General features: G+C 42.7%; 1 long non-coding RNA gene across 2 annotated transcripts in view; it reads right to left on the bottom strand.

Annotated features, from left to right (window-relative positions):
• LOC125633977 (uncharacterized) overlaps positions 1 to 18,327 on the bottom strand; it is a 173,574-nt gene that overhangs the window by 46,650 nt on the left and 108,597 nt on the right. For both annotated transcript variants that reach the window (XR_007355750.2, XR_007355753.2), the window contains exon 2: positions 5,526 to 5,588. This is a non-coding gene — a long non-coding RNA (uncharacterized LOC125633977). The remainder of the gene's footprint in view (positions 1 to 5,525; positions 5,589 to 18,327) is intronic.

The raw sequence follows: 18,327 nt of genomic DNA, 5'->3' as shown, positions 1-18,327 counted from the left end.
GCCTGTGTGGGTTTTTCCTACTCTTGATGTTTTGGTGAGGGATAGAGGCTAGAAGGCGATAGAGGGGGAATGGGCAGGTCAGGAAAAATCCCAAGCAGCAGCAAGTTTAAACCTCAGACAAGAATGAACTTTCATGTCTGAGAGATGGTGGTCAGCCCAAGTTTCTCTAGCATACATTTGCATTTGCCTCATGTGAATGCCCCTCAGTCCATAATCAGGCAGACACACTATGGCTTTTGCTTCAACTTCACGGAACAGAAAAATTCATTTTTTGACAATTGGCAAGTAGATTTTCCTCTTCCACTACCCAGCCATTGAGATGTGTGATCCCCATTTCTGTTCTTTCATCAACTTAGCTTTCTTGTTTCTTTCCCCCCAGGTTAATCTAATACAACCAAGAAGTCCCAGGGGGCCTGAGCAAGCTCAATTGCCCAGTTTCTCTAGAGTAGCAGTTACCATGCCTAATATATGAAAGATTCCTTGTGCAAAACCAGGCAGAAACAGTCTTTTACTGCTGCTCATCAAGGGTTCTGATTGTCTCACATATGGGGACAAGGAACAAAAAAAGAAGCCCCTTGAGATGGTCAATTTAAAGGCCCATGACTTAATGTCAACCCTGAAAACAAGAGGAGGTGAGGCAGAACCTTTACAGAGTCCTGTGCCTTGACAACAGCCCACTGAACAAAAGGTGGTGAGCAAGTGACCTCACAGAAGTTGGTGCTTTGACACCAGCAGCCTTTGCAGGCTGGGGTCTTTCATCCAGTCTCATTTTCTTTTCTAACAAAAAGTAGGAGCTGCAGGAATGATGTATAAAAGTAAATCAACTAAGCCAGAGGGGAAAAAGCCCAATCTTCACTACATCCTCTGGGTAGAATGACTACATCTGTGATGCCTTAAAGAGAACCAAACCACAGCAGCTGCCAAAGTACTTTGGTTGGGAGAGCATTAGCCCTGGGTTAAATGCTCTTCTTTCCCTTAACATCTAAGGGTATATCTGCCCTGCAATCAAAGACTTGTGGCACAGCTGTGGCTGGGCCAGGTCAGTTGACTCAGGCTTGCAGGGTGTAGGCTGTGCGGCTATAAAATTGAATGTTTGGGCTTGGGCTGGAGCCTGGGCTCTGAGACCCCACGAAGAGGGAGGGTCTCAGAAACATGACTCTAACCCGTGCCTGTAGGTCTGCACTACTATTTTATAGCTCCGGAGCCCAAGCCCCATAGGCCCAGGTGAACAGCCCCGGACTCTGAGACTCGGTGCTGCATGTTTTTGATCACAGGGTACACGTACCCTAAAGGTCCCTGGATTAAATGCTTGGTTTTAGCAAATCTCTCTGCTTTCCCTCAACTTCTTTTCATTAAGAGTGGATCTTTTTTCAGGGATGACAGTTTCTCCCTTTCATCAGTTATCCCGTAGGTATCAGAACAATTGTGAGAGCCTTCCTGTCCTGGGAGTAGGGTGACCGGATGTCCCAATTTTATAGGAACAGTCCCGATTTTGGGGTCTTTTTCTTATATAGGCTCCTATTACCCCCCACCCCCTGTCCCGATTTTTCACATTTGCTGTCTGGTCACCCTACCTGGGAGCAATGTTCCCTCTAATTTTTGACAGGCCATGTGCGCAAAAAATTTCTTCTGTGCAAATTGTTGTGCTTCTGTGCAAATTTTTGTGCGCGCGGTATTTTGCCGTGTGCGTGGGGTTTAGGATCTATGTGCACGCGCACAGCTTAGAGGGAACAGTGCCTGGGAGTGACATCTGGGCCCGTGAAGGGAAAAATCAGGAATCCTTCCTGCCACACCATATTGACTGAAACATTGCTTTCAGCTGAGTCTTCGTTCTAGCTTGGCATCATCTTCTGCTTGTAAGTATGGTGTGAGCAAATGTTAATACCTTTTTTCCTCCCTAACTTCCAAGGAGGACCAGTCTGAAGTTTTATCAGCGCTTAATTCAAACATGGTTTGCTGTAAAAGGGTGAGAACACCACTATTGAAAAACAAGCAATTGTTCCAAGTTCCCTAGCTGCAAATACTCTTCTCTGGTGAGGTGCAAACCTCACAGAACCCACACAATTCCATTTCCCCTATTGCTAGGGCCCCACAGCAAACCATTCCAAACATGCTAAAACATGCTTAATTGACACTGAGCTGGCTGAACAAAAATGAGGTTATTTTTCAAAAAACTGGCAAAGTTCTGAGTTCAACTGTGCTGTCTTCCATGATTGATTTCACTTGGACAATTTCCCACCAGTTAACACAAAACCCAAAGACATCCTCCTTTTCACAACCCTACCAGAAGTTCATAGGTCTCTTGGCTACCAGTTTCCTGGGTCCCAAAGAGCAGCTTTGGGTAATGATGGAGGACGCAGTGTGAATCAACCCTGATTTTTAGAAATCACAATAAGAAGCTTCCAATGTACATTACATATTCAAATTCAAAGTGGTCTTCACAAGGAAGAGGGCTAGAGAAAATCTTTTTTAATGTATGACAAGACGACGTTTACATTTTGTCATCCCCAAAAATCACACTTCAGATGCCTTGTTTTGACTTTGCACGTTAGTGATGCTTACCTAATGGTTATAAACCTCGAAACTTGTATCCTATCTGCACACAGATTATGTACTGATAACTATTTCTGCTAGGGGTGCAATTTTTAAAATAGATACAAACCCTATTGTGCACACAGTTATACTAGTGTAGCTTATTCCTCTATATTTATACCTTTATGCTGGTATAATTGCATCCATACTAAGGGGTTGTAATACCTTAACTATACAAGTTTCAAACTGCTCGTTAAAGCAGTACAAAACTTGTGTGTCTTGGGGAAATGTTTTTGCTCTTCCAACATTCCAATCAAAGCTGTAGCTCACGAAAGCTTATGCTCATATAAACTGGTTAGTCTCTAAGGTGCCACAAGTCCTCCTTTTCTTACTGCCCCATTGAAATCAGTGGGAGTTTTACCCCCACGTTGTTTTATAAATTTTTCCCAGCTACAGGAGTAAGCCAACAACCACTTATGGTGTAAACAGGTTTCAGAGGAACAGCCGTGTTAGTCTGTATTCGCAAAAAGAAAAGGAGTACTTGTGGCAGTCTCTAAGGTGCCACAAGTACTCCTTTTCTTTTTATGGTGTAAACAGGCTCTCAAAGCAAAGAAAATAGAAATGACACCCCTGATTAAAGCCAACTTCTATAATCGCCTCTCCTACAAACACATTAACACCTCATTAACACGACCATGTGCGTACAAAAGAAATGGAGGTTGGAAACAGCTCAGGCACAAAGTAAACAAATGATAAACAGAAAAGGAGGACTTGTGGCACCTTGGAGACTAACAAATTTGTTAGTCTCCAAGGTGCCACAAGTCCTCCTTTTCTTTTTACGGATACAGACTAACACGGCTGCTACTCGGAAATGATAAACAGAATTGCTGCTTATTTTTGTCTGACAGTCTCAGAAATAGTTGCTCCCTAGTTACATGGGTTATGTTCCTCTGACCTAGAAAGGCAGAAACGAATGAGATTTCACATTCCCACAATGCGGTGAAGAAATGTTTCTTACACCATGAGATCATAACTCAGAATAAGGAAAAGTTGATAAAAAACAACAAATGGAAAACGGAGTGGGGTTTTTTTAATATAGTAAATTGATAAGGGTTGTAAAGAAAATGATTTTTAATCCGACAATAGGCAATGATTTTAAGAATACAAAAGACATTAAAATAAAAAATGCACACGTTAGAGCAAAATGAAAACTAGTAAACATACAAGGTTTAAAGGCAAACTAAAATCGGGCTAGATTGTGCCATTAGGCTTAGTCCTGAATATGGAACAACACCAAGAAATATTTGTGCCTCAGAGTTATCTTGGAATCTCAATTCCTCTGGAGCTTCCATTTTCCACTGCAGGGACCTTGCATCAGCTATTTACAAGACACTGTGTATTCTGCCCTTTGCATCCAGTCACCTCTACTGGGGCGCAGTATGGGCATGAGTGGGGGAAGGAGAAGGAGGCAGAGTCATGGCGCTGACTGCTCTAATGCCCCCTGAGCCCCCTCCCAGCAAAGCCCCTGCTTGTCTCTCTCTCCCTGGACTCAAGGTCCAGGCAGGTCTACTGCAAGCCTAAGGCAGCTGAGGAAAGATGGTCCAGTAGTTATAGCACAAAGCTAGGACTTGAGAGACCTGCGTTCATTTCCTTGCTCTACCCCAGATTTCACCTTAGGTCATACATAAAGTGCAGTGCAGTTCCCGCTCTGTAAAATGTGGCTAATAGCACTTCCCTACCTCTCAGGGGTGCTGCAGAATAAATACATTAAAGATTGTGAAGGGCCTTGAGAAACTGGCACCAACTCCATGAGTGGAGAACCATGGAGCACCCACAGAAAATTATTAGTGGGTGCTCAGTACCCACCAGCCACATGCCAGTCAGCTGATTGGTGGGTCCTGTCAATCAGCTGTTCGGTGGTGGGTGGAAGATGCTGCGGGGAGGGGGCGGAACAGGGGTGGGAAGAGGCAGAGCGAGGGCAGGATGTGCTCAGGGAGGAGGTGGAGCAAGGGGCAGGAAGAAGTAGGGCAGGAGTGAGGTCTTGGGGGAAAGGGTGGAGCAGGAGCGGGAAGAGGTGGGGCGAGGGTGGGGCACTGGAGGAAACGGCGGAGTGGGGTGGGGCCTCGGGGTGGAGTGGGGGAGCAGCAGCCATCCGGAGAGAAGAAAGTCAGTGCCCGTGCATTGAGATCTACTGATGAAGAGTACTATATCAGAGGCAAGTTATTACTGCCCGGCACAGTCAATGTAAGACCAGGGCACAATCTATTTGTGAACAGGCAAGAGACAAGCTGAGAACCTAACATCACCACATTTTGCTTGTTTGTTGATTGTCCAATGTTGTATCGTTTTTGTCTTGTCTTTTTAGGTTTCAGTCCTGCAACCAATAGTGAGACTACTCCTAGGAGTAAAGTTACACATACATAGGCCTTGTTTACATGCAGAAGTTGTGCTAATTTAACGTAAAATCTTTTAAAACCCAATTTATTTAAACTGGAGTAAACTCTCGGATGGACACACTTATTTCAGGTTTAGAATGGCTTATTTTGGTTTAGTTTAAACTGCACCCTAATCAACTTAAGCCAAAGCAAAAGAAACGTGGTTAAAGAGTATCCACACCAGTTCAGGTAAATCAGTTCAAAACTCACACTTTAAGTTAAACTGATGCAACCTTCCTGTGTACACCAGCATTTAGACTCTAAGCTCTTCCGGGAAGGGACCATCTCTTCCTCTGTGCTCATACAGTGCTTAGAGCAATGAGGACCTAACCCTGATTAGAGCATTTGAGTGGTACTACAATATAAATAATAAATAACAATGATGGAATGTGTCCCATTAGACAGGGAAGTAGACTAGTGATTCAAGAAATCTAGGCTCTGTTTCTGACTCTCCAATTGGCCTGCTGTGTAACCTTGGACAAGTCTCTTCCCCTCTTGCTATGTGTCTGATTTATCTATTTAGATGACACGTTCTCTGGGGTAGGAACAGTTTCTTACCATGTGTTTGTAGGCAGCCTTGCATAGTGGGGCTCTGATCTCATCTGGGCCTTCTAGGTTCTACTGTAAAACAAACAGCAATAATGAAAATAAATAATCACAAGAGTACATCATGTTTTCTCAACAAAGGAATGTAACTTTTGTAACAGTGCATGTGCATGGTAGAGAGAAAAAAGAATTTAACAGTTGCATGCCTGTATTTTCAGGCTTGTGTCACGCTCTAAAATCACATCCAGATGGCAACAACAAAATCACAGCCTCAAAGCAGCTGATGAAAGACAGTTGCACTAGCTGGTGCGATTCTTGGTGCCAACTATGCGTTTGGGAACAAATGTGGGAAGAGCATGCAGAATGGCAGAGATTTTGCACCAGTTTACAGTGTACAGATGGGGGTTCTGGGAGGCATTACAGTGCATGACTACTTTTCCGATTTCTTCGGTATCAGCTGTAGGACCCACTGCCAAGGTGGAATCCACACTGGGATCAGAGAACTCATAATTTTTAAGAGACAGTTGTAATTTGTCCCTAAGTTACTTTCAACATATGTAAATGTTTAGGGGAAAAGTGGGAGGAAAGCTTGGTTTTGCAAAATGCACAGCATCTTAGGGGTACTGAACATTGAACATGTCACTTCCACTGGAACATCAGCACCCTATAGCTATCATGCCTGGTACATTAAGCAGTAATAGAGGTGCAGGTTGTTTAGCATACTATCTATGTGGAGATGCAGTGCACTGGCTAATAAATTGGTTAAACAAATCATCTCCTTCAGTCTATGGTACATGTCTTTCGTTTGCCACCCAGAGAGGATTTGAAAAAACAAAACTGCTCTCCCACTTATTTGAAACAGAGATGAGCTACAGTTGAAATAATGTATGCAAAAATCTCTGAGCTGCGGAACTTCAGCTAGAATAGGATCCAGATGCAAACCACCGGAGCTTCCGAAAGTTGGAGGATGACATTTTGCAAAAACACCCAACATTTTTCCATCGCTAGTCCTGCCCCCTCACCTCTGATCCTTCCTTTCGTCATCTAAGCCACAGCAGCCCCCACACCATCCTTCTCCTCCTGCCTTTCATAGCATCCCACTTCCAAAGTTTAAATTATTTGCATAGCATAAACCACATAGGTTCCTTTTTAAATATGCACTTTCTATATGTCACACTTGATTTTTCACATTGTTACACAGAACAATAATAAGGATATAAATGGGCAATTTTAAAATATTTTATTTAATTGGAGCTGATTTGGATGTCCACAAAAGAGCTGGTTGAAAAAAAAATGTTTGCAAAAACGCCTCTCTTTTTCCATAAAAAAGTCAAATTTTGAATGTTTTCAACCAGTTACAGAGCTTCTCAAAATACAGGAATTCTTTTGCTAAAAAATTAAGTTTTTAATTGAAAATTTTGAATTTTTTGACCAGCTGTAGTCTGCAACAAGGGGATTCTTGGGAAAGATGTGTGAGTCATTTTTCCTTACTTGTGAGCACAGGCTGGAAGCAAGGTATACATACCCTTATTAAATAGGCTTTGAGCATGTAAAAACCATATAATTCAGAGATTGTTAAACCACAAAATTTAAATCTGGATCCAGATTGAAACCCCAAATTTCAGAAGTGTTTGGGTCTGAGGTTTTGGTTAAGATCATATAAGAAAAGGGACCAGCTGCAAAATTTGGATCCAGGTTCAGATTTCAAATGCTCCAGGTCATTTCTACAACAATACAGTAAAAGAACATATATTTTTTATTCAGAAAAGGTTACATTGGAGCTGTGAGATAGTGAGAATTGTTCACATGAAAAATACAAAAACAGTTATACTTCTACATGGGTAACAGCCAAACTGGAAATTGTTAAAATAGCCAGCTAGATCCTCAGCTGGTGTAAACTGCTACAGCTCCATTGAAGTCAGGGAAATATACCAGTTGGTGAGCTGACCCATATACTGTTAAAGAGACACTGACAACTTATAGTCATACTTACTTTGATTACAAGAAAGAATACAAGGTTACTATATTATTCTAATAAGATTACTATAATTGAAGGGGATTTGAGAAAACACCTTTTTCCTCTACTTTTTCCATTTTGTTTTCACATTTGACACTAGTTAGTGTTTAGTCAATTTCATGGTTTCCCCTCTATTGTCAGTCTGTCACTTCCCCTGTTTGTGTAGGTCTCTCACACAGCACCAAAGGAGCGCAAAAACATTTAAAAAATATTAAAATTGTGATTATAAAACTACAAAAATTGGCAGGGGGGGCTCAAAAGGAGCAGCCGTACTTGTAACTATTTTAAATTCATTTCGTTTTAAAAATGACCGCTTTTCAAGTTGACTTGGTCTATCATATACATCTGTGGGTGCATTTCTCTGATTTACAGCATTTACGATTTTAACATAATAAATTATTGCACATCAGTATAGCTGTCTGCAAAAGTAAAATAAATCCTCTTAAATGTATATAGTACGTTTGCTGAAAAAATTATTAAGATACAGACCTAAGAGAGAGGAGAACTTAATCATAGGAAAAGTTTAATAACTAAATCCAAAGTACTGAACAGCAAATACTCAGGATTTGGCCACAAGTCCACAGATCTATTGTACAATTATCAAAACAAAATTTAATGCAATTGTACAAGACTCAGAAATATAATATTCCCCACACACATCTAAAATTGTAGAGAAAATGGCATATTGGATTTTTGAAAAATAATGTGGTGGGCACTCATCATCAAAGACTGCAGTGCATAAGACCAAGGAGGTCGAGTTTAAGCGGCATGTGCAGTCTACACTTTGGACACATTTGTGCCTTTAAGGCACAGCCAAGTACTAGGAACAGGATGGTACAGAGCTGCACCACTCCACAGGGACCACAGGTAGAATTCCTCCCCTAGTTCTCTCTTACATAAGAGCAGCACGCCTGCTGTTACACCTCTTCACCAGGTGCAGTTACTGTCCAAGAAGTATGGGCTGGATGAATGGACTATAAGGTGGATAGAAAGCTGGCTAGATTGTCGGGCTCAAAGGGTAGTGATCAATGGCTCCATGTCTAGTTGGCAGCCGGTATCAAGTGGAGTGCCCCAAGGGTCGGTCCTGGGGCTGATTTTGTTCAATATCTTCATAAATGACCGGGAGGATGGTGTGGATTGCACCCTCAGCAAGTTTGCAGATGACACTAAACTGGGAGGAGAGGTAGATACACTGGAGGGTAGGGATAGGATTCAGAGGGACCTAGACAAATTGGAGGATTGGGCCAAAAGAAATCTGATGAGGTTCAACAAGGACAAGTGCAGAGTCCTGCACTTAGGACGGAAGAATCCAATGCACGGGTACAGACTAGGGACCGAATGGCTCGGCAGCAGTTCTGCAGAAAAGGACCTGGGGTTACAGTGAACGAGAAGCTGGATATGAGTCAACAGTGTGCCCTTGTTGCCAAGAAGGCCAATGGCATTTTGGGATGTATAAGCAGGGGCATTGCCAGCAGATCGAGGGACGTGATCATTCCCCTCTATTCGATACTGGTGAGGCCTCATCTGAAGTACCGTGTCCAGTTTTGGGCCCCACACTACAAGAAGGATGTGGAAAAATTGGAAAGAGTCCAGCGGAGGGCAACAAAAATGATTAGGGGACTGGAACACATGAGTTATGAGGAGAGGCTGAGGGAACTGGGGATGTTTAGTCTACAGAAGAGAAGAATGAGGGGGGATTTGATAGCTGCTTTCAACTACCTGAAAGGGGGTTCCAAAGAGGATGGATCTAGACTATTCTCAGTGGCAGCAGATGACAGAACAAGGAGTAATGATCTCAAGTTGCAGTGGGGGAGATTTAGGTTGGATATAGGAAAAACTTTTTCCACTAGGAGGGTGGAATGCGTTACCTAGGGAGGTGGTGGAATCTCCTTCCTTAGAAGTTTTTAAGGTCAGGCTTGATAAAGCTCTGGCTGGGATGATTTAATTGGGGGGATCGGTCCTGCTTTGAGCAGGGGGTTGGACTAGATGACCTCCTGAGGTCCCTTCCAACCCTGATATTCTATGATTCTATGTGCCCCTGGCCAGCTCAGCTGGCTAGTGTGTAGGGGAGGCAGAGCTTTGGCCCTGTCTCCTATCTACCCCAATGAGGATTTATTGACTTTCAAGGAGATACAAAGAATGAGCTTGTGCTCTGCCCCAGAGAAAGCAGAGATTATATTTGTTCCTCACACCTGTGTGGAGGCGTAAAGGGGAGGGTTCTCCTTGTACTCTCCAGACTTTTCAAGGCTTAGCTCAGCATCTTTAATGATTTCTTAATATAGGCAGGGCTTCTGTACAAAACGTTGTGTTTACATTTGTGGGGCTTAGTATGGCTCTCTCCTATCTCAAGGAACTTCTGTACTTAAAAGTTTTCATACTTAAAAAAAAAAGTAATTAGCCTGAATAAACTTCTTGGAAAAGAGCAATACGTCGCAAGGGGGTCTTTCCTGGTTGAAAAAAAAGGAGTATGACTAAATGGGTGAAAAAACTGTGTTCTGCACCTCTCTCATTCGCTGAATATTGACCAAATAAAATAAGACACACTTAACTGTGGGCTGTTTGCAGATTAATTTGCCAGTCATTGTGCAAGTTCCTCTGACTTTTCCTCAAGATGGATTCAGTTTTCAGGTAATTTTATTGCAGCTTGAAAAGATGGTATAAGAAATAGGGAGATGAAAATGATATCTGAAATTAGGAATTTTTTAAATGTTCCTCCTCCCCCTCCCCCCCCAATCTCTGAATCTGACACTGTAAATCCTGTTCCCAAATCAAATAAATCCAGCGATTTGACATTGACTGGGTTTGAAGGAGGAATCTTCAGTGGTCTGAGACTCACAGCTGTAGTTCCCCTCCCTCCCTTCAACTTTGAAGTAGCTTCATTAATTTGGATTTAGATTTAGATTTCAGCCTCAACTCCTAGTGGGGAAAAAACATGACAAGCCTTGAAAAGTTATACCCAACTGTGATGCTCTCCTCCAGGCACTGAGAACTGGACTCCAGTATTACAGTGTCAACCTCCTGCCTTAGTCAGTGTGAGCTTTACTGGAGACTAGACTATGCATCAGCTCCCTGCTACACCAATCTGTCTGAGTCACCAGCAAACTCCTCAAGACTCTGCCAGTCTTTACATTGCCTTGCAAGCAACAATCGGTGAACCCCAGTTCTTCAGAGACCTCTCTCTGTAGTGTCCAGTCCCTCTCACTGGACAGGCACAGAAATGAAGTTTACTGCCTCCAAAGAGCCCATGCACACACCAGCCAATTGGTTTAACTGAGGACTCACACTTAATTCACTGTAACAGCACTGAAATTGTCTATAGGAAAACTAAAAATAAGTTTATTTAAAAAGAACAGAAATATAAGCAATACTAAGCAGATATAACAAAAATAGAAAATGGTTAGAAACAGACAAAATAAAACATACTTTCTAGTGTCTAAGACTTAACTTTAGCAAGCTACAATTTTTGCCTAAACAGCTTTCTCACTTACTGCCAGCCTCCAGCCCTTCTGGCAAGAGGATCTAGCATCCCTAGAAGCAGAGGGTGCTGTCCCCTGTGTCCCCTAAGTAATGGATAACTGGTGGGTTTTCTCCCCTTGTTTTTATAGTCCAGTAAAGTTTTTAAATGTATTCTTTGAAAAATAAACTCAGACAAAGTTCCTCTCCTCTGCAGGGGTGTAGACCCAAGCTGTTTTCCACATCCGTTGGACAATTTGCTTTTTTGATTGGCTTAATCACTTTGTTTACCTTAGATGTAAATGTACTTCCATTGTCTCTGGCCTCACCTTGCTCAGTTTACACTGGAGACACAAGCAAACAGGTGAAACAACATTTCTTTGTCTACAACAAACTTCTTTACCCTCTCTACTCAAATTGCTTAGCCAGAACATATTTTAGGAACATTTTCCAGCACACACACATAATCCTTTACACAGGAACCATACATTATGCAACAATATTAATCACCAGAGCATCATTGGTTTGTATATGATACCTTCATGACACTGTTTGGCTAAATAGTGTGTTGGGTGTGCCCTTTGCCAGTTGGCATAAAGGGACTCATAGGGTCACACCAATTTTGTCCGTGCTGCTTTGAAATAAAGAAGAAACATACCACAGGAATTTAGGACAATTTTTTTTAAGTGGTCATGTAATTTTCCTCCTTAAGCACACTCTTCTGCAACATAGCCCTCTTAGAATCTTAAATATCTAGCAGCCCCTCACAATGGCCCCAGTCACAGCTCCGCAGAGCAAAAGGCCTCTGTGATATCACAGACACAGGAACTGGGAAGTTACAGCATGTTCCCAAGGAAGGGCTGTACACCCACAGCTAGTTGGCAGAGGGAATGCACTGCTTGGAGGATAGATCGTAGCACAAATATGTTTTTTTGACGCATGAAAGGAGAGATGCTGTGCTTCCTCTAAGTGCAGAGAAAAAGCACTCTGATATCCAGGGCTGACCAGATGCAGCATATTATGAGCTCGCCATCTCCCCATCCCCTGGTCATTGATGTTCATAAATGAATATGCAGTGATACTGTCGAGGCTGTAGACATTTTACGAGCTTTTGAAATCTGTCCCAGCAGGAAACGTGAGGCATCACATATGGATTGCCTTTTTTTTAATTATTATTTTTGTTTGTTCATTTGGACAGGGACTCTGGGCAGAAAATATTTGATCTGAAGAAACAAAACAAAGAATAATTAGCTGATCGCTATCCTTGAGAAGTGGACATTTTCAATTACGTCCAAGGACACTGCAGCTTTCTGCAGATGGCTGTTTCTGGCTGCAGAAAAAGAAAAGAAAGAAACTATTAAGGAAGGAGAGAAAACTAATTGTGAAGGTTTTAAATATCTATAGATTTAATTAATAATAAATAATGATTATCAATAGAAAAGCTTTTCTATGAAGGAAGTAGTTTGCCGGGCAGTTGGAGCAGTTTACACTGTGGGCATGTCTATACTGGAGCTGGAAGGTGTAATCGTAGCTACGTCCTCAGTGTGGCTCACCCCGTTCTGCTGCTCATGCTGCCATGACTATATTTTTATTGTTAGCAGACTAGCTCCATCACAGCTAGTGCAGGTAGATTGTCTTGAGCTGGGAATTATACCTTCCAAGTCCAGTGTGGACATACCGTCCCGAGTACTGCCTCTGACTCACTGTGCGATGTGGGGCAAGTCATTAAACATGTCACTGTCTCAGTTTACTCTCTACTGCCCTCTATTTTACAGGAGCATTACGAGGCTTGACTACTTTTTTTTTTTTAAATGAGACAGAAAAGGTAGGTGAGGTATTAATATCTTTTCTTGGAGCAACTTCTGCTGGTGGAAGGGACAAGCTTTCGAGCTCCACAGAGCTCTTCTTCAGGTCTGCGGAAGGTAACCAGAGTGTCTGAGCTAAGTATAAGTTGGGACAAATTGATAAGCATAAGGGGTACACACATGCTATTCACAGGAGTGCAGGGGACTAGACTAGATCACCTCTCGAGGTCCTTTCCAGTCCTACGATTCTATGATTCTATGCTGTAGGAAACCACATAAAATGAAGTGGCCAATTAAGGGTTATCAGGCAGGGGTCTTAGAAATGGTTGCAATGAGCCATAAAACCAGTGTCTCCATTAAGGCCAGGATTTTTAGTGTCTAGCAGAGTTGTGAATTTCAGTTCCCAAGCTTGTCTCTTGAAGGCGCGTGCAGGTTTCCTTTGAGGACAAGGACTGAGAGTTCAGATATGAAGTGATTACTTTATGAAGTGTTCACCCACAGATGATGTGATATTTTTGTCTTTTATCATTTTTCTGTGTGAGTCCATTCGAGTGCACAGTGATTGTCTGGTTTCACCCACATAGTTGTTGTTGGGGCATTTGATGAACTGAATGTGGTACACCTAATTTATCCAAGGCTCTTGCTCCGTGGCCATAAATTAACACAGAGAACATAATTAGCACACGTAAGTTTCATTGCTCCCCTCGAAAGCCCATTTCTGCAAACATGCTTACAAAAATATATTGAAATTAAGAGGAAATATCAATTCCACATCTTTTTAAATGTCTTTGGATGACCTTTTGCTTGCTAACTAACTCATTACAATGGGCATTGGTTGTGATTCCTTTACCCACTATCTGAAAATTTGATAGCAGTTCAATTTACACAAAAGAAATAACTAAGAAAGAAAAACCAGTTGTGTAGGCTGCAGAGAGGTGCCCTCCACCTCACTGGTTTGTGGGGATTTTGTTGTTGTTCATTGTAATTTAGATGATAAAAAAAAGTATCTAAAAACACTGAGGGACCTAGCTGTACTGCAACTGGTAAGGCAATGGAAGTGCTTCACAGAACTGGTAATGGGATGCGGGGCCTTTTCAGAGACCTGGTTCCTAGCCACTATCAGAAAGGATCAAAAGTCAGTGCCACCTGATGGTTGTTCAGAAGCTTATATGTGAAATAACATCTGGCAGTCTCACGACGACAGTCTGCACATCTCTTTCACACACACACCTTCCCCCCATCACATTGGTACTTTTACCAACAACAAAGCCAAGTATTGACATAAGAAAAGAGACTTGAACTTCTTTCTCTCTTCTTTGGAAGGTGGTTCCTCCAGGAGAGAGGTAAGACGGGCTAGCGGATCATTGTATGCAAGCCAGACTGCCCATGCTGTACCTTATCTCTAACAGAGTGTTACGGTCTGCAGGGGTGTCACTCTAGACTTCTCGTGAATACAAAATGTATACTTTAAAGGAAGGGGGGCATGAGAGGGGATAAACGGAAGGAGAGGGTGAGTTAAAAAGCAAGATATGCTTCCAATACTTGCATTTACTAGCTGCAGACCAGAGTTTTGAATCACTAGACAGAAAGAACAAATTGACTTCTTCACAGAAGTGGTGCTCCTAAGATCTTTAATGGCTTGCTTCAGAATCAGTTCTCAATTGAACGCAGGTATCGTAGAGATAGAAAAACATAAGCTATAAAAGCACTATGCAAACTTCTGACAGCACTAGCTGTGTAAGAGACAATCTGGTCCTTAACATTTTAAAAGGCATGCCCTGCATAATAACACATGTGGCAGAATCCTCCGCTTTTCTCCCCAACATCATTCTACACTGGGGCCATAAAGTACACATCCTGTAAGCCTCTGACATGAATGCATGTTTTATGACAGATATTAACTTATTGCCTTCATATATAGAGGGTCCTTCCAAACATTTTCCACCTCTGACACTGAGGGGAAGGGGAGCAAAGAGGCAGCGCTCCAGGGATTTCCTGCAAACACATTTAACCTTTGACACCTGCAATCATCATTTCCAGGGCTAATACCAGTAGCTGCAGGAGCGCAGGGAGCCTGCTGTTGCTTTTAGCCTTGGGAAATCCTAGGTTCCTTGGGATTAATTTGTTATAATGGCCATAAGTATAGGGGTACATCTGGAGGTGGGAGAAGGGGAGGGAGTTCTACAAGAAATCCTGCTGCTTGGCAGCAATTTTGCAAACTTTGTTAGAACAGGCAGCTACCTAATTCAGCTGACTCATCACTTTTCCATAAAGCAATAAGACTCATCCATATTGTACATGCACAGTTCTTCCAACAAACATTTGCTTTAATGAACAATGTGCTACACTGCTGAGAAATTATTCTGGCCACATGTAAGTAGTACCTGCCAGCTTGCAGGTTTTAACACCACCTGCTAAGGCAGAAACAGGAGCATTGTGGGAAGGGATGGCTGACAAGATCGGTAATGCCTTATGGAGCCGTTCATTTCTAGGTCACCAGGTCAAATTCAGAAGCACAGAAATGTCCATACCATCAGATGGTGGTTTGGTTGCTTATGTGAAAAAAGCTGGTAGCCTCAGTCTGTTCCTTCTGGACACCATCACAGCTTACACCAACTGGATCCCTGGATGACAGCCTCAGTGGAAAAGCACAGTCGTGAGTAGACACAGAGAATGAACTATTCCCTGACTCCTGCAGGACTGATTTATGTCACACATGCGGTAGTGATACCTAAGTGGTAAATTACAATTATCCTGCATTTCTGACTGCCTCAGCTGCACTCTGGCTGCGAATCCACATCCACTGAGCCCACTGCCAACATCCTCCCATTAGAACTGCCATTTATTAAAGCCAGATCAACAAAAAAAATATTTCCTCTCTCTCCTCACTCCCTCCCGATTACTTCGGTTTGAGTTTGAAGATGAGCAACATTCAGTCCAGAAACAGCAGTAGATTTAAGTGCCAATATTTTGCAAACCATTAGGGCTAGGAATGAGTTCTTTATCTCATTGCACAGGCAATGAGAATCTCCCATTTCCAGCTGTGCATAGCCCTTGTTCCTTCCTAGCATTGGAAGCAGACATTGAGCCTTAATATCATCGGGTTATAATTGAGTTTTCTAAAGGTTAGTGGCTGTATTTTTTTCTTCTTCCTCCAGTGCGCAGTTGGGCTGATGGTAACAAGACAGCTGGGTTTCCCATACCAGGGGATACAAACAGCTTTTCTGCAAAATAAGTGGTCTAAACAAAACGTGATAGCATGGTGTGGTTTGTAGGACTTATAGGCACTCATTTGGGATGAACTGCATAACTTGTGGCTTCACCATTATGAATTGTGCGGCCATACCAAACTCACGTCAATAAAACCGTCACATCTCACCACATGGTTTTGTAGTCTCTGTGGGAGAAATCCATCCATTAGTGAGGTGGGCACTGAAAACTCCCACTGCACAGTGGTTGAATAGCTTCACAGCAGGGATTCAGAGACACTGGACTGCCTGCACATGGTAAAGCTGGGCTCCAGGCGAATGGTTTGGGAATGGGCTGGGAGAGGAGGAGATGGGTACTGATTCAGGAATTACATGGAGCCCTCCTGTAGCGACTATGCCAGAGTCAGCTGCAGAGTGGCTGCACAGTGGCCCATACCTGGGCTGCTGGCTGTGGGATACACTCCAGCCCACTAATACCCCTCCGAGTTCCCTGAACAAAGTTCATTTACCAAGACGTCATCATGGTACCTACTGTCTAATCTCTCTGTGGGCTGCATCGCTGCTGGTGCAAGAGGAGCAGGAGCCCTGGGGGACATGCACACTTGGGGAGAGGAGGCAGCTATTCCATTCGGGGAGGAGAAATTTAACATGTGTGTGGTCAAAACTCCACCAGAGCCCTGAATCAGCACACTCCTTAGGCACCACTCATCACTACGAACATTTTCAAGGTGGAGTGGGGTTTGCAGGCCCTTCCACGCCTCATGCAGATGTTCTGCAGACAGGACCCTGCAATGCCAACCACACTGGCAGAAACTAGGGTAGGCTAAGACCTAATCGAGCCTAACATCACTATTTAACTAGAGTGAATGAGAAATTGTGATCACACGAAAAGCTGGATCTTCGGCGCACAGTCAACACCAAAAGCAGGAGAAGTTCTTCTAGCAGAGACATCTGCTTTCTAGTCAGACAGCTTCAGGGGCTTGTCGTTGTTAATGGCTCTGACATGCTGCCTCCAGCATGTCACATGATGACCATGCTGCTGTGAGGCTGGCTGGCCTCCATTTGTCCTATATGAGCCATTATTGTTTAATAAATGTTTTAATCCCAGAGAACTACCCAAAAGGCTATTAAAACCACGCATTACATCTATACTGTCGGAAGATTCTACTACACTTCTTATTAATTTAAATTAGCCTTGCTTAAAGGAACCCACAGCTTTGTGTGTAGACCTTTTCCCCAAGCAACAGTGTCTAAACTATACAAAGTATTTACCATGCAACAATAGTCCTGCGGTTTTACCACACTGTTGTTGCGTGAGGAACATCTCTGATAATAAGGCCTAAAATGAAGACTTCTAACGGGTTGTCAAGCTCTCGGCTGGCTCAAACTTTTGAACACCCAGGATTCAATGCAAATTAAAGTTCAAGGAACCCAGAAGATTTTAGCTCCAGGCTTTAAACCAAGCCAAAGAGCTAAAATATTACTTAAAACAGCAGTTCAATCGTTTGCTTACCCAGTATTAATAAACCCCTTCTGCATGTTTCCCCAGATAAGGCTGTGATTCATGTAGCAGACATACCATAGAAGCTCAAAAGGTCAAAAAGATGGCAACAACAGCAAAAAAATTTAAATCACCCTAGAATCCACTCTGTTCCCCCGGCTATTTTAGTGTCGGTAAATAGCTCTTTACGTTTCTGACCTAAGCAGTTCCATTTGAGAAGTTTCCCAGTCTGGATGTTCCTAAAATGTTACCAAATCATTAAACACAAATCCTTAAATGAAGAGAGCAGGTTTTATTAAATATCCTAGAGCAGTGCTGTCTGCCCGCACTCATGCCCAAGTCTGGCTGCTGGCTGATAAACGTTTTGGCTTTAAGATATTACTTATTAGCATGCCTGTATATTTCTACCTCACACAGTCACCCAAGGGAGATTGCTATCTGTTAATTGAATTCCGTGCCAGCAACTGTGTCTTTGTGTGCCTGCCATTATAATTTTGCGGATTGTGACTTCATTTCCTATTTACAAGTTGCAGTGATTATACTACATACACACACACACACGCAAAGACACACACCAGTTTTTGGGGGGACGTGGGGAATCACATGAAATTTACAGGTGCTTGTTATTTGTGCAATTTCTTTTTTAAGTGGAAACATTTGGGGCTTTACCTGAAACGGAATAAATGCACGGGGCTAGAATGAGATTCTTAACTTTAGGAAGGGGGTTTCCACCGACAAGAATGGTCACACAAAATCCTCCAACCATTTTAACTGCGCATATATCCTCTCAGTGCAACAACACCACTTTGTACTTCCACAGCACCTTCCA

The sequence above is a fragment of the Caretta caretta genome, chromosome 3 (genome assembly GCF_965140235.1).
Source record: "Caretta caretta isolate rCarCar2 chromosome 3, rCarCar1.hap1, whole genome shotgun sequence".
Classification (NCBI taxonomy): domain Eukaryota; kingdom Metazoa; phylum Chordata; order Testudines; family Cheloniidae; genus Caretta; species Caretta caretta.
The sequence above is the reverse complement of the archived record's forward strand: the minus strand, read 5'-3'. Positions and strand labels throughout refer to the sequence as shown.